The 15207-nt window shown below is 45.4% G+C and overlaps 1 long non-coding RNA gene across 1 annotated transcript in view; it reads right to left on the reverse strand.

Moving 5' to 3' along the window:
• LOC117349069 overlaps window positions 1-15207 on the reverse strand; it is a 48096-nt gene that overhangs the window by 21253 nt on the left and 11636 nt on the right. The window contains exon 3 of the long non-coding RNA XR_004537108.1: window positions 13505-13656. This is a non-coding gene — a long non-coding RNA (uncharacterized LOC117349069). The remainder of the gene's footprint in view (window positions 1-13504; window positions 13657-15207) is intronic.

Raw genomic sequence — 15207 nt, forward strand, 5'->3', positions numbered from 1 at the left:
GATTTACAAAATGGCTGAAGAGTTCAAGGTTACACATCACACTCTGACAATGTTAGCTGTGGTGTGTGAACTCCATCTGTTCTAGCTCAGAAGTGAGAAACAAATGTACATAACAGAAAATCATGAACAGAATGTCAAAGAAACAAATGACATAGGTATATACTAGAAAAAAAAGTCAGTGCTTCGTTTGGAGACCTGTAAGGGAAATTCAGGTTATGATCGAGAAGCCTAATACATTATTGTCAGAGGACATCGTGGACGCAGACATTAAGGAAGTAAGATTGATTAGAAACATTTATCTGACATGCTCTTTCTGGAATGGCACTGCACTTGATTGTTCTGACTGAATTTGGATGTAGGAGGGGTTGCTGAAAAGTTCTCAACCCAACCAAGAAGAGAATGATGTGGAGCCATGAAACTTCCAAGTTATTCCACACTTCTCTTGACACTTTTCGTTTCAATGAGGCAAATGCATCTAGTACATGAGCACAAGTATAGGGAAACTAAGCCATTGTGACATCACCGATGAGGCTGGCTCTTAGGCACTGGTGGAAAGAGGCACTATGACATCACAATAGGAAGGACTGCTGAACCAACCAAGAAGAGAATGATGTGGGGCCATGAAACTTCCAAGTTATTCCACACTTCTCTTGACACTTTTCGTTTCAATGAGGCAAATGCATCTAGTACATGAGCACAAGTATAGGGAAACTAAGCCATTGTGACATCACCGATGAGGCTGGCTCTTAGGCACTGGTGGAAAGAGGCACTATGACATCACAATAGGAAGGACTGCTGAACCAACCAAGAAGAGAATGATGTGGGGCCATGAAACATACAGGTTATTCCACACTTTTTGTTTCATTTCATATCATTGAAACAAAAAGTGTCAAGAAAAGTGTGGAATAAGTTTCATGGCTCCACATCATTCTCTTCTTGGCTGGGCTGAGAATTTTTCAGCAGCCCCTCGTACCCAAGGGAGGAGTTTAAAGACTCCTATTGAAGCACTTTTATTAAACCACATTAAGGGCTAGCATGTGCTTAACATGGGAAAAAAAAGCTTACTGCAAAGCATTTTGCTGTAATTTTTATTTCAGTACATGCTAATCACATGCTATTTTTAAAATTATTTTTGAGCATGGGGCAGTCATGGATGAGGAATGAGCATGGAACCATTAACCAGTTAGTGCATTCACATTAGCACACAGTAATTGACTAATGTGGAATTACCGCCTCCTTTTTAGGGACACAACTATTTAGGAGCAGTAAGTGCTCCTGGGTTAAATTTATTTATTTATTTATTTATTTTGCACGTCACACATGCTATTGGAAAAATTAGCATGGGATTTGTAAAAAGAAAAAAAATAAAGCCTTATTTTATGGACGTACTAGAAATGGTGTGCAGGAAAGACCTGCGTTAGCAAGCGCTAAATCCATTTCTTAGCACTTCTTAGTAAAAGCCAGGACTGAATGGGCACCAGGAGGAAAAATTCAGATGAGCCCCCCTATAACACCATCTCTTCCAAGGGGAGGGAATGCATATTTCCTAAAGCTCTCACTTAGCTGGCAAATGTTCTTTATCTATTATAAGTGAAGCAACTCCATATTTCACTCAATCATTTATCAAAATCCCTTTTAACATTAATTCAGTATTTCATTAATCTTTTTTTCTTCCACTAGTCTTCACAGTTATATCCAAAATAAACACAGAGGATCTCTATATAGACAGAGAATGCAATTCAGCAAAACATATACCACTTAACTCTCCATTAGCTCAGGTACAGAATAAGATCGTAATGGACAGGGAAATACCTGAATGAACTCACCTTGAGCCAATGGGGAGGGGGAGGGGGGAGTTTGGACCGCCCAGGCGCTGTCTTGGTGGGGGTGCCGGCATGTTTCCACCCCCCAACTACTCTGGCCTGCTGCTCGCAATGGCCTGGCTCCCTCTGAAATCACCCTCTGGGTCCTCTTTCTCTCTCAGGGACCTCTCCTGGAAGGTCAGTACTTCCCAAGGCTTTCCAAGGCGAGGGAAGCTTCCTCTCTCTGGGAAATCTCTTCCTGGAGGATTTCTCTCCATGGGACCTCCCCAGATCATAGAGGCAGGAATGATCATTTTAAAACCAGCTGAATAAGTGGAAGTGGCTAGTGGATGTTGAAAAAGCACTTAACCAGGCAAATGCCATCTCTGCCCCCTGAATGCCCCCCAAATAGCTGGAGTTCAGTTCAGCACTAACATGCAGTTTAACTGGCCAGGAGCCATTTCTGACTGGTTGAATTGCTTTGAATATTGACCAGCATGTAACGTACATTTTCCTTGTTATAATGTACAGGAATCCTTTTTAACAAGTCGAAATGAGTGAATGTGAAACCAACCCTGACTGAGGAATAGCACCACAAATTTGCAGCATTTGACACAATCCCTAATACTAAGCAAAACTGGACATCCCGTAGAGACCATGTGTACTCAGCTGCATCCAATATCCTTCCCTTTACTACTCGTAAGCATTAAGACTAACTTAGTGACAGTATTGACAGAGGGAGGCTACTAGAAGAGAAATACCAACGTTACAAAGCCCTATTAGAAGACAACATGTCAACATCTCAGAAAGCAGCTTTTGATAATATCAAGAGACCTTTTCAGCACAAGCTCTGTTAGATAGAAACATTATAGATGAGCAACCAAGCAGATAATTTGGGAAAGATTGCTTTTTTTTATTGTATTTAATTGACATCTTGCTGCATTTTAGATTTTTTTTATGTTTTATGCTGTTTTGGTCTTGTTGCAGAGAAAGCAGTTTATAAACCATTAAATTTAATGCAATGGGATTGATCCTTGTGCAGAGAGGAACTTTTTTTGAAGCTCTGATAGTCATGGGAACAGCTCCAGTACTGAATGCTGACGGTAAACATTAACAAATAAAAAATGGGCAGAATATTTTTAATGCAAACTACAGTCATAAACACACCATTAATAATCAAATGAACACAGTACTATAACTTGCTAGCAAAAGAAAAAGCCTCAGTCACAATGGTGAGGGAAAACCCACTCTACCACCACACTTCATGGCCTAAAAAACTTTCGCTGCAAGATAATAGTGTATTTTAAATAAAGAAAAATGTGAAAATTTGGGAGCAATCTCTCGTGCAAAAATATAGTCAGTGTACAAAATGCAGCATTCAGGATGATTTTCGGGCTGAAGAAGTCCGATCACATAACCCCTTCCTACCGACTCCTACACTGGCTGCCGATGGAGGCGCGCACAAAGTTCAAGCTAGGATGTTTCTGCTTCAAAGTATTAAATGGTCTAGCCCCAAAATACATTACAGATCTCTTCTCATTCCCAACCAACAGACACGAAAGAAAAACACACATGAAATTTGTCTCCCCATCAGCTAGAGGGTGCAAATATAAGAGACACCATCAACAACTGCTATCATATCAAGCAGCCATATGGGGTAAAGACAGTGGCGTACCTAGGGTATGTGGCACCCGGGGCCCATCATTTTTTGACACCCCCCCCCCCTCATGTAAAATTTTTTTTTTTTTTTTTTTTTTGCAATAACCATGAAATGGAATAAATGGTCAGAATAGAAACAGGCAGTGAAAATTTTCTTTTTTTTTTTTCAAAGTATTTTTATTGAGAATGGCAAAAGGTCCAGACAAGCAACCATGGTCTGTACAGAAACTTATACATTATCAAAAAGAACACAGAATGAGAGTAACAGCAACAACAAGCATGAACAAGCCTCTCCCAAGAGAAAATTGCCAATGAGAGGCATAGCAATACACAACAAAAGGCCAAAACTTGGGGCAAGCAAACAAATCCCACCCCAGAACCCACAAGAATAATAAGCCGGACTAGACCCTCAGCCATATTTTATAATGAAAAAAACCCCCACAAGCAACAACACCCAGACCGCTCACCAGACACACCAATCCGCACAACAAGCACCCAAGAAACACCCAGCCACCACCCAGACAAAACTACCAGACACACCTACCCCACCAAGCCCAGACCCAACCCCCCCTCCCCAGAGAGTGCAAGCGCAAAGTGGACCGTGAAAAGGGCAGCTGCAGAAGTGGAAAGCCCCAGATAAGTAGGTTAGCTAAAGAAAGCCCACAGATAGAAGAAATCAGGATAACAGAAGTTCCAACAAATGCTCCCACAGAAAATTTTCTTTTATTGAACCTCATTTATGTAACCATTATTCCAAACATAACATAACATAAATTATGTCTGAATTGTCATGACATCAGAAGTACATATGGAGTAGTTGCAGGTGATGCTTGGGACAGTTCTGATTATGTTAGTTTGGTTTTATGTGTTTTTTTAATAGAAGGGTTTTTATTTCTTTTTTTAAGGTTTTGTAGTTTGTGGTCGAGGTCAATAGGTTGTAGAGTTGGGGGTCAAGTGTTGCAGCTCGAATGGCTAGGAGGTTGTCGAACAGTTTTTTTCTTTTGACGTTTTTGGTTGGAGGGTGTGTGAATGGTGCGTGAGTTCTCCTATGTCTGTTTGAAGTGGATTGAATTATTTAGCTGAAGAAATTAGTTACCCCCCCCCCATTCCACACACATTAATTCTCTTCCATTTTTGTTCCCATTATAAAAAAACACTGATAAGTTCCCAGGAAAAAAATACATTAAAATAAGAAGTGAAAACAAAGGCCCCTACAGATGAGAACATAACATAAGAATAGCCTAACTGGGTCACACCAATGGTCCATCATGCCCAGTAGCCCATTCTCATGGTAGCCAATAGTGCTGCCCGATTCAGAGAAAAATATTTCATTCGATCCGATTCACCCTGTTGAATCGATTTTTCGATTAGATTCACTGTTAATGACACCGCTTTTTAAGTTTAAACAAAGTATAACAATAAATTTCACAACAACAATAAATTTCACAAAGTACTTTAAAAAAAAAAAATCACATTTTTCCATTAAAGCAGTTCTGGAGACATTTGCTTGAACAGTCTTTTTTCCCAGTCCATAAGCAAGCAATATGAAAAAGATTTCCTTAATTATCTACTCAAACATTTTTGCTATTTACTTTCATTGTACCTAGACTATTATTCAGTAGAAAAAATTTAGTTTGTTCAATCAAGCAGAACATTCACTCATAGAAGTCCAATGTCCACACAGGATTTGATTGAACAAACAAATTTTTTCTACTGAATAATAGTTTAGGTATACTGAATAGCAAAAATGTTAAAGCCACACAGAAAAGCAGTAAAAGTCAATAGGTTCTCCAAGTGGGAACAACTGAGTGCACCAATCCAGGGCAAGCAGACGCTTCCCCCATGTCTTAATAACAGACAATGGACTTTTCCTCCAGGAATTTGTCCAAACCTTTCTTAAAACCAGCTACGCTATCTACTTTTAACATAACTTCTGGCCACTTCATTTTTAAGCTTAGATCTTTCCTTCCAAACAGAGACCTTGCTAGATGTCAAATACAGCACAAGGTAACTTCACATGGACTTAACTGTGCAGGAAATGAATCTCCTCATACACCCACCATATAGTGCAAAAATGTGCAAAGGTCTGTTTTTTTCTTTCGATCACTACATAGCCTAATGCCACACAAGCAGCGCTGTTACAAACATATTCTGAAGGTCAATGCTAAGGTTGACAAAGTTTCCTTCCTTGGACCAGAAGGAGATACTGACAAACCACTGGAAGAGATTCTAAAACAACTACCCAGAAATAACACCCAAAGACCCACTCAGTGTGTGAACCAGTTGAGTGGAGTGGACTAACTGGGGGTGGAAATGGGCCCAGAGTTTGCTCAGCAGAATTTCCCAGACTACCTCTTCCTCTCAACACACTGACATGCTACCACCACCACCAACACTAGGAACACCTCACCGAATATGCCAGCAATGCTTATAAACTTTATAAAACACATTATTATATTTTCTTATAAAGCATATATTTTAACTGAACTCAGCCTTGCCATTCACAAAAATAGAAAAGTTCCCATTTCAAGCTGTCTCATGTACACTTTTCAAATCTAACATATTGTAATCACAAAACAGAAAATAAAATTATTTTTTCTACCTTTTGTTCTCTGATCAATATTCAAATCTTGTTGGTCCCAGGCTCTTGTTGTCTTGCTTGCCAGGGTCTCCTTTCTCCGTGCTAACCATCCGTCTGCCATCTCTGTTCTCCCCTTCCGTTTCCCTTCCCTCTCCCGGAGATCTGGCATCTTTCCTTTTTTTTGTCTCCATCCACAGATTCACCTTTTCTCAACTCCCCACCACCCCAGGATCCACCATCTCTCCCTTTCTGTTCCCAACTATCCTCCTATCCAGTATCTCTATCCCCCCTCCACACCATCCCCTGTTTCCAAGTTCTCTCCCTTTCTGTTCCTTCCCTCCCTAAATCCCATTATGCACCATCTCTCTCCCACTCCTCTGTTTTTAGACCCATTATTTCTAACCCCCAAAGTCTGGCATATGCACGTATCTTTGAACCCCCCCTTCCCTCTCTCCCTCTGTGTACTTTTACACCAGGACCCCCCTCCCCCGAAGGTCTGTCCCCCCTCCGAAGGGCTACACCCCACCCCTGAAGACCTGCACCCCCCGAAGGACTTTACCTCCCACCCGAAGGTCTGTCCCCCTCTGAAGGCCTAAACCCCACCCCTGAAGGCCTGCACCCTCCCCGAAGGATTGTACCCCCCACCCGAAGGTCTGTCCCTCCCTGAAGGCCTGCACCCATCCCGAAGGCCTGCACCCACCCCGAATGCCTGCACCCACCCCGAAGGCCTGCACCCACCCCGAAGGCCTGCACCCCCGAAGGCCTGTCCCCCCCCTTGAAGGCCTATCCCCCCTTAAAGGTCTGCCTGTCCCACCCCCTTGTAGGCCTGTCCCCCCTTAAAGGTCTGCCTGTCCCACCCCCTTGTAGGCCTGTCCCCCCCTTGAAGGCCTGACCCCCCCTTGAAGGCCTGCCTGCTTGTCCCCCCTTGAAGGCCTGTCCCCCCCTTGAAGGTTGGCACCCCCCCAAAGGCCTGCACCCCCTTGTAGGCCTGTCCCCCCCTTGAAGGCCTGCCTGCTTGTCCCCCCTTGAAGGCCTGTCCCCCCCCTTGAAGGCCTGCACCCCCCCTTGAAGGTTGGCACCCCCCCAAAGGCCTGCACCCCCTTGAAGGCCTGCACCCCCTTGAAGGTCGGCACCCCCCCTGAAGGCATGCACCCCCCCTGAAGGCCTGTCCCCCCTTGAAGGCCTGTCCCCCCCCCTTGTAGGCCTGCACCCCCTTGTAGGCCTGTCCCCCCCCCCTTGTAGGCCTGTCCCCCCCTTGAAGGCCTGCCTGCCTGTCCCCCCCTTGAAGGCCTGCACCCCCTTGAAGGTCTGCACCCCCCCCCCGAAGACCTGCACCCCCCCTTGAAGGCCTGCCTGCCTGCCTGTCACCCCCCTCCCCCTTGAAAGTCTGCCTGCCCGCCCGCCCGCCCCACCCTGAAGGCCTGATGCCCCGACCCACCCCGAAGGACCATTCGCCCCCCTGGCCTCCCCGCACTACCTATGAAGCAGCCGCAGCAGGATCGCGACGTCAGCTATATTTGCGCTACTTAGGAGCTGCTTCCTGCGTCGCGGTCCCGCCCCCTCCTCTGACGTCAGAGGAGGGACGGGACCGCGGCGCAGGAAGCAGCGCCCAAGCAGCTGAGGGATTGCTGACGTCGCGATCCTGCTGCGGGCTGCTTCATAGGTGTGCTGGAAGGTCAGTGGGGCGAGCGGTCCTTCGGGCGTGGGGGGGGACTGAGCGGCAAGGCCGGGAACACCCCCTCAGGGCTGGTACCCGGGGCGGCCCGCCCCCCCCGCACCCCCCTAGGTACGCCACTGCACCGAACCAAACTGATAGAAGGAGAATGAGCTTCTTCAGGGATCTGACCCAGTTCTAATACCTCTCCGTCTCCGTGCCGACCGACCCCCTCAAGGACCGACCCTTGGAAACATGTTTTCAGGCTTGGAATCCAGTTAAAAGGCAATAGACGCTCTGTCTATACCTGGGACCAAACTGAAAGAAATTTGTCCAGCCCTGGCAAGTTCAAACCCAACTCAAACCAAATTCTGCACTCCTGGGGAAGGGGGAGGTTTTGCTTCTGAGAAAGTGCTCCTTAGTACATCAGAATCTCTGTCTGCTTCTTGGCACCAGCACTGGAGAAATAATGAGACGCCCTACTTTCTTTCTGCATGTGAAGCCATCTGGAGGGGGGGGGTGTGTGTTTGTGAGTACCAGAAGGCACTGCGAGGAAGGAACGGGGTATATTAGTAGATCTGTGTGTGATGGAGGGCACTAGGGCCAGCAGGAGTGAGGTACATAGTTAGAGCTGTAGAGGGGGGGGGGGGGGGGGGAGAAGGAGGGTGTCCCTATTGCAAGGGAGGAGTGAGGTTTTCCCTCGCCTTTTCTTCAGTCCTAAAGTTCACATTTTCTGGCTTTGGCTGCCTTCAGCAGTCATGCGACCGGGTAACAAAGCCCCCTGACCCTGCACGCTGTCTGATTCGGCTGCTGTTGAACAGTTTGCGTGCCGGAACCCTTCTCAGGCTGAGTGGAATTTGGGTTATGAGCTGCAGGGAGTGGTTGTGAATTTCTCCGTGAGAACCTTGTGCATCCTCCTCCAGCTTGAGTTCCGATCCTCCCCGAGGCTGACGTATTTCCTGTTGCCTCAGCTTTCAACAGCAATCTGACCTGGAGGAGGGGAGAACAAGGCCTGGGAATGCATTTATCTGAGTTTGGGGTTTAGGTTTCTGCCACTTGGTGCTGAATGTAAGACGCGCGCACGAGGACGCGCACGCGTAGACGTCCGCACGTAGACGCCCGCACTAGACGTCCCCACGTAGACGTCCGCACTAGACGTCCGCACTAGACGTCCCCACGTAGACGTCCCCACGTAGACGTCCGCACTAGACGTCCCCACGTAGACGTCCGCACTAGACGTCTAGTGCGGGCGTCTAGTGCGGACGTCTACGTGGGGACGTCTAGTGCGGACGTCTATTGCGGACGTCTATTGCGGACGTCTAGTGGGGACGTCTATTGCGGACGTCTATTGCGGACGTCTAGTGGGGACGTCTATTGCGGGCGTCTAGTGGGGACGTCTATTGCGGACGTCTAGTGGGGACGTCTAGTGCGGGCGTCTAGTGGGGACGTCTAGTGCGGACGTCTATTGCGGACGTCTAGTGGGGACGTCTATTGCGGACGTCTAGTGGGGACGTCTATTGCGGACGTCTATTGCGGACGTCTAGTGGGGACGTCTATTGCGGGCGTCTAGTGGGGACGTCTATTGCGGACGTCTAGTGGGGACGTCTAGTGCGGGCGTCTAGTGGGGACGTCTAGTGCGGACGTCTATTGCGGACGTCTAGTGCGGGCGTCTAGTGGGGACGTCTATTGCGGACGTCTAGTGGGGACGTCTATTGCGGACGTCTACGTGGGGACGTCTAGTGCGGACTCAAGCTGGAGGAGGATGCACAAGGTTCTCACGGAGAAATTCACAACCACTCCCTGCAGCTCATAACCCAAATTCCACTCAGCCTGAGAAGGGTTCCGGCACGCAAACTGTTCAACAGCAGCCGAATCAGACAGCGTGCAGGGTCAGGGGGGCTTTGTTACCCGGTCGCATGACTGCTGAAGGCAGCCAAAGCCAGAAAATGTGAACTTTAGGACTGAAGAAAAGGCGAGGGAAAACCTCACTCCTCCCTTGCAATAGGGACACCCTCCTTCTCCCCCCCCCCCCCCCCCCCTCTACAGCTCTAACTATGTACCTCACTCCTGCTGGCCCTAGTGCCCTCCATCACACACAGATCTACTAATATACCCCGTTCCTTCCTCGCAGTGCCTTCTGGTACTCACAAACACACACCCCCCCCTCCAGATGGCTTCACATGCAGAAAGAAAGTAGGGCGTCTCATTATTTCTCCAGTGCTGGTGCCAAGAAGCAGACAGAGATTCTGATGTACTAAGGAGCACTTTCTCAGAAGCAAAACCTCCCCCTTCCCCAGGAGTGCAGAATTTGGTTTGAGTTGGGTTTGAACTTGCCAGGGCTGGACAAATTTCTTTCAGTTTGGTCCCAGGTATAGACAGAGCGTCTATTGCCTTTTAACTGGATTCCAAGCCTGAAAACATGTTTCCAAGGGTCGGTCCTTGAGGGGGTCGGTCGGCACGGAGACGGAGAGGTATTAGAACTGGGTCAGATCCCCGACCCACCCCGAAGGACCATTCGCCCCCCTGGCCTCCCCGCACTACCTATGAAGCAGCCGCAGCAGGATCGCGACGTCAGCTATATTTGCGCTACTTAGGAGCTGCTTCCTGCGTCGCGGTCCCGCCCCCTCCTCTGACGTCAGAGGAGGGACTGGACCGCGGCGCAGGAAGCAGCGCCCAAGCAGCTGAGGGATTGCTTACGTCGCGATCCTGCTGCGGGCTGCTTCATAGGTGTGCTGGAAGGTCAGTGGGGCGAGCGGTCCTTCGGGCGTGGGGGGGGACTGAGCGGCAAGGCCGGGAACACCCCCTCAGGGCTGGTACCCGGGGCGGCCCGCCCCCCCGCCCCCCCCTAGGTACGCCACTGGGTAAAGACCTAGAAAAACTAATTGCACAAACAAACAACTATGAAGAATTCAGGAAACACCTAAAAACTTACCTATACTTGAAATACCTAGGCAACGAACCGGAACATCAACCCCCCTCGTAACATCATCACATACCTGATCTTACAAACTGCTAACCCCAACCCCTAACCACTAACTATGAACACTCTATTCAATTTACGGAACATTTCTACCTCTATGCAAACAGCTTGGCACTTCCTGGACTTGCAACACACAAACGGTTACTAACATTATTAATATTATCAAATGTATACTGCTATATTCTTTAATTCATTGTATGTAAAGTTTCTCTTTATTGTATTTACATTTTCCTTCATTGTATTCACAGTTTCTTTTATTGTAAACCGCCTAGAAGTCGCAAGATAGCTGGCGGTATATAAAAAATAAAGTTATTATTATTATTATTACAATCCTGCTATGTGTAAACAGCCAACGGCCTACAATTGTTTCATAGCCAAATACGCTACTTCTTCAGGGCAAAACACATTAGCATCGCTGTTTCTCTGCATTCTTCGTATCAGCGCTTCTAACAGTTCAACCGCTATGCTAATGTGAATATGTTTTAATGGATTTATTTTTTATTATTTGAATTATTATATCTTTACTATTTAATAATTGTTTTCTCAGGTACTTTAGCTAGATTCTGAGCCTTCGGGATAGTTAGGGAACTTCCAAGTACCTAATTTTAATGATTATTTTTATTTAATTGTAACTCGTTCTGAGCTTCTGGGGAGGACGGGATATAAAAATGAACAAATAAATAAATATAGTACTCCCCTGATATTCACGGGGGTTCCGTTCCAGGAACCCCCGCGAATCTTGAAAAACTGCGAATACGTTTTTTTTATGGAGGATACTGGAGAGGGCAGAGGGAGAGGCAGGAGAGAGCAGCTGGAGTGCTGGTGAGTGAAGGAAATCACTCGCTGTATGCTCCGATTGCCTCTTCCTGCACTAAAGTCGGGCCTTTTGATTGGTGAGGCCCGACTTTAGCACATGAAGAGGCTGTCGGAGCGTACAGCGAGTGATTTCCTTCACTCGCCGGAACTCCGGCTGCTCTCTCCTGCCTCTCCAGCTGTCCTCTCCTGGTCAGCGGTTCGCAGTCGGAAAATACCGCAAATGACCGGGACCGCGAATGACCGGGGAAACACTGTAAATAAAATGTCACCTCCCCAAAAGGAGCTTGACTTGGTTCACATAAAAATTGATAATACAGGTGAAAGTAGTTAGATTAGAGAGAAAATTAACTTATTAATAAAGACCCTCATCCGACATCCTAGAGAGAAGATAACTAATTTTCCTTAAAACAGTGTTTTCATAGATTTACAGAAAATCTGGAAGGAGAAAAGAGTTCTGACACAAGAGGGAATCCCATTCCATAAGAACATAAGAATAGCCTTACTGGGTCAGACTAATGGTCCATCATGCCCAATAGCCCGTTCTCACGGTGGCCAATCCAGGGCCCTAGTACCTGGCCAAAACCCAAGGAGTAGAATCCCAAAGAATAGCAAGTCAGAATCCCAGAGAGTAACAAGATTCTAGAACCCCAAAGAGTAGCAGGTCCAGGACAATGAGAGACTTTCCCCAGGTCTTAATAACAGACTATGGACTTTTCCTCCAGAAATTTGTCCAAACCTTTCTTAAAACCAGCTACGCTATCCACCTTTACCAAATCATTGTAAAAGTATATTAGAAAGATCAAGTAATATTACCAATAGATTTTATTCCTTTTAAAAATGGAAAGGACAGTTTAAATTTCTGAGAGTATCCATGTATGATTTTAAAAACCATAGAAGTGCATTTAAACTGTACTCTAAGACAGACAGGGAGCCAGTGATGATTTCTCAAAAGAGAAGGCACATGATCAAATTTTCTTTTACCAAATATTAGCTTTGCTGCCGTATTTTGGATTAGTAAGAGAGGAAAGGCGTTGGATGATTCTTTTGTTACTTCGGTATAGTTGTCTTTTACCTTTAATTTCCTTTAGATTTATGCACACATCCAGGGAAGGATGGGAGGGGGGTTATCTCCTTTGTTTTATCCCTTGATTGAATGTACTGGAAGGGAGGGGGGGGTAATTCATTTTGTATTGTTACTGATGGATTGTAAATGCTGGTTCTGTTTATTAATGTATGTATAATTTTATGCACTTTGTATTAACCTTGAAAATGTAATAAAGTTAAAAAAAAAAAAAGACGATCCTTGTGCAAATCACAGATGCATCTCTTTGCTGTCAACATTTTTTCCAGAATTCTGCTGAATCACTTTGTGCCAACATGCTTACTAAGGGCTCCTGCCTGAATGTCAGTGCGGTTTCAGAACAGAACATGGGGATATGACGCTTGCTGCTTGTCCTGGCAGTCTCTTGAAGTTGCATTTTTATGCATGTTCTTCATGACTGACTGCTTGATGGCCCGACAGAGTCGGTCATGAAGTCCTTTGGAAGATGACAAGATTTGATTGCTGAAAGAAATTTATCGCCATGGTTCAGTCATTTCATGATATCATTCCTGCTCATGTTGTGTACGGTGGTGCATTATTTGATCTATTTCCAGTCACTGGTGCAGCCAAGCATGGCCGCTTGTTGGCTTCAGCTCTCTTTACAGCGATGCGCTCTGCCATGCTTACAAATGCCTCTTGTGACGGTGGAATTGAAATTGACATCACATATAGGACAAGTGGCAAGCTCTTCAATCTAATGAGACTGGAGGCAAAAACAATTGAAGGCCGTGAATACTTAAAATAGGCCCAATCTGCAGCACCATCATGGATCATCTCTTTAGTTTGTGACAGGTTTGGCCGCTCAAATAATGTCAAGAAGGCAGAAGTGTTATTTACCAGCTTGATTAAAGAAAACTTTACAATTATAGTAAATGATCAAACCCACAAGATTTAGGAAAAGTTCAAGTACCTTGGCAGCACCCATCATGGTGATTTGTCTGTGCCATCTGTAAGGGAATTGAGACTGAATATCTCACGTGTAACTATGTTTTCCTGTGGAGTCACAGAACTCTGGAGATAGCGGTTTCTCGAAGGCAACAGGTTGAACTTCTGAGCTTGCCCCTGAGGAAGAAACAAAATAGGAAGTCTCCGTAGGGCATTCAGCTAAGGCACCCTAGATGATTTGAATGGCTGCTATCCTCTCCAAGATAAGTTAAAGCAACATTTTTGATTGGTGGTTGCAATTTTGATTTATTCTCTTAAAGAATCACAGTGACACATTAAATGTTTTAAAAGTTTTTATTGCACAAGGCACTCTTGAATCATTGAAAAAGTAAAAATAATGGTGATATAAATGGTATTTTGGGGTAAGACCCATAGTGTGCTTTATGGTGCACACTGTCTGTGGGATATACCCGGGTGAAAACCTTAAATTGATAGGTTATTCCCCAGAAATTGATTACAGTACTCCCCCGATATTCATGGGGGTTCCGTTCCAGGAACCCCCGCGAATCTTGAAAACCCGTGAATACGGTTTTCAGCGGGGGAGACAGGAGAGGGCAGCAGGAGAGAGCAGCCGGAACATCAGCAAGTGAAGGAAATCACTCGCGGTATGCTCCGACCGCCTCTTCCTACACTAACGTCAGGCCTCACCAATCAGGAGCTGGGTGTCAAAGCAGATACCAAAATACATTCACAATTTAATCACACATGTATAGTAAATAAGTACATGTAACTTAATTTCTATACTTTTACGTGTAAAGAAGTACAGGATAACATTTGTTACTGTTACTGAAGTAATAATTCTCCCAATTTTTACTACTTTTACCTAGTTACATTTGATGCTTGCATTTAAAAGTAAAAAGTGAAAGTGGAAGGGAGAGGAAAATGACAATTCCTCCGTAGACCAAACGAAACAGCCAAACTGGGAAGAGGAGTTTGCTATTGCAAACCTCGTCATCCATCTTAAATTTTGCTGTTCAGTGAATATAGCCTATAAGAACAGTGGTGTTGCCTGTGTTTTGAACTGGTTAGTTGAGTTGGGTCACTTTAAAGTGGAGATGAAGCTGCAGCTGGAAGCAATTCTTGATAAACAGACATTGTAGTTACAGTACTTTTACTTTTTACTTAAAAAGTATTATTTTTGGCACTTTTTTATTTGAGTACAATTTTAATTTGGTTTTCATTACATTTTTTACTTTTACTTAAGTATTAAAATATGCATTTGCCTTTATTATTACACTAGTGTTTAAGCCCGTTACATTAACGAGTGCTAGAATAGATGTCTGTCTGTTGTTTTTTTTTTTTTTCTTTGTCTCTCTCTCCTTGGATGCTGTCTGTCTGTCATTCTTTATGTCTGTGTCTCTCCCTGGCCCCCTGTCTGTTTGTCTTTCTTTCTTTCTGTCTCTCATTCTTTCTTTCTCTCTCTCTCCTTGGCCGCTGTTTGTTTTGTTTTTTTCTTTCTGTCTCTCTCTCTCTCTCTCCTTTGACGCTGGCTGTCTATCAGTCTCTCTGGCCCTCTGTCTGTCTGTCATTCTTTCTTTCTCTCTCTCTCCTTGGCTACTGTCTGTCTGTATTTCTTTATGTTATTCTTTCTTTTTCTCTCTCTCCTTGTCCGCTATCTGGGTTTTTTTTTTCCCTTTTTCTCTCTCTCCTTGGACGCTGGCTGACTGT

Source organism: Geotrypetes seraphini, chromosome 15, assembly GCF_902459505.1.
Source record: "Geotrypetes seraphini chromosome 15, aGeoSer1.1, whole genome shotgun sequence".
Taxonomy (NCBI): domain Eukaryota; kingdom Metazoa; phylum Chordata; class Amphibia; order Gymnophiona; family Dermophiidae; genus Geotrypetes; species Geotrypetes seraphini.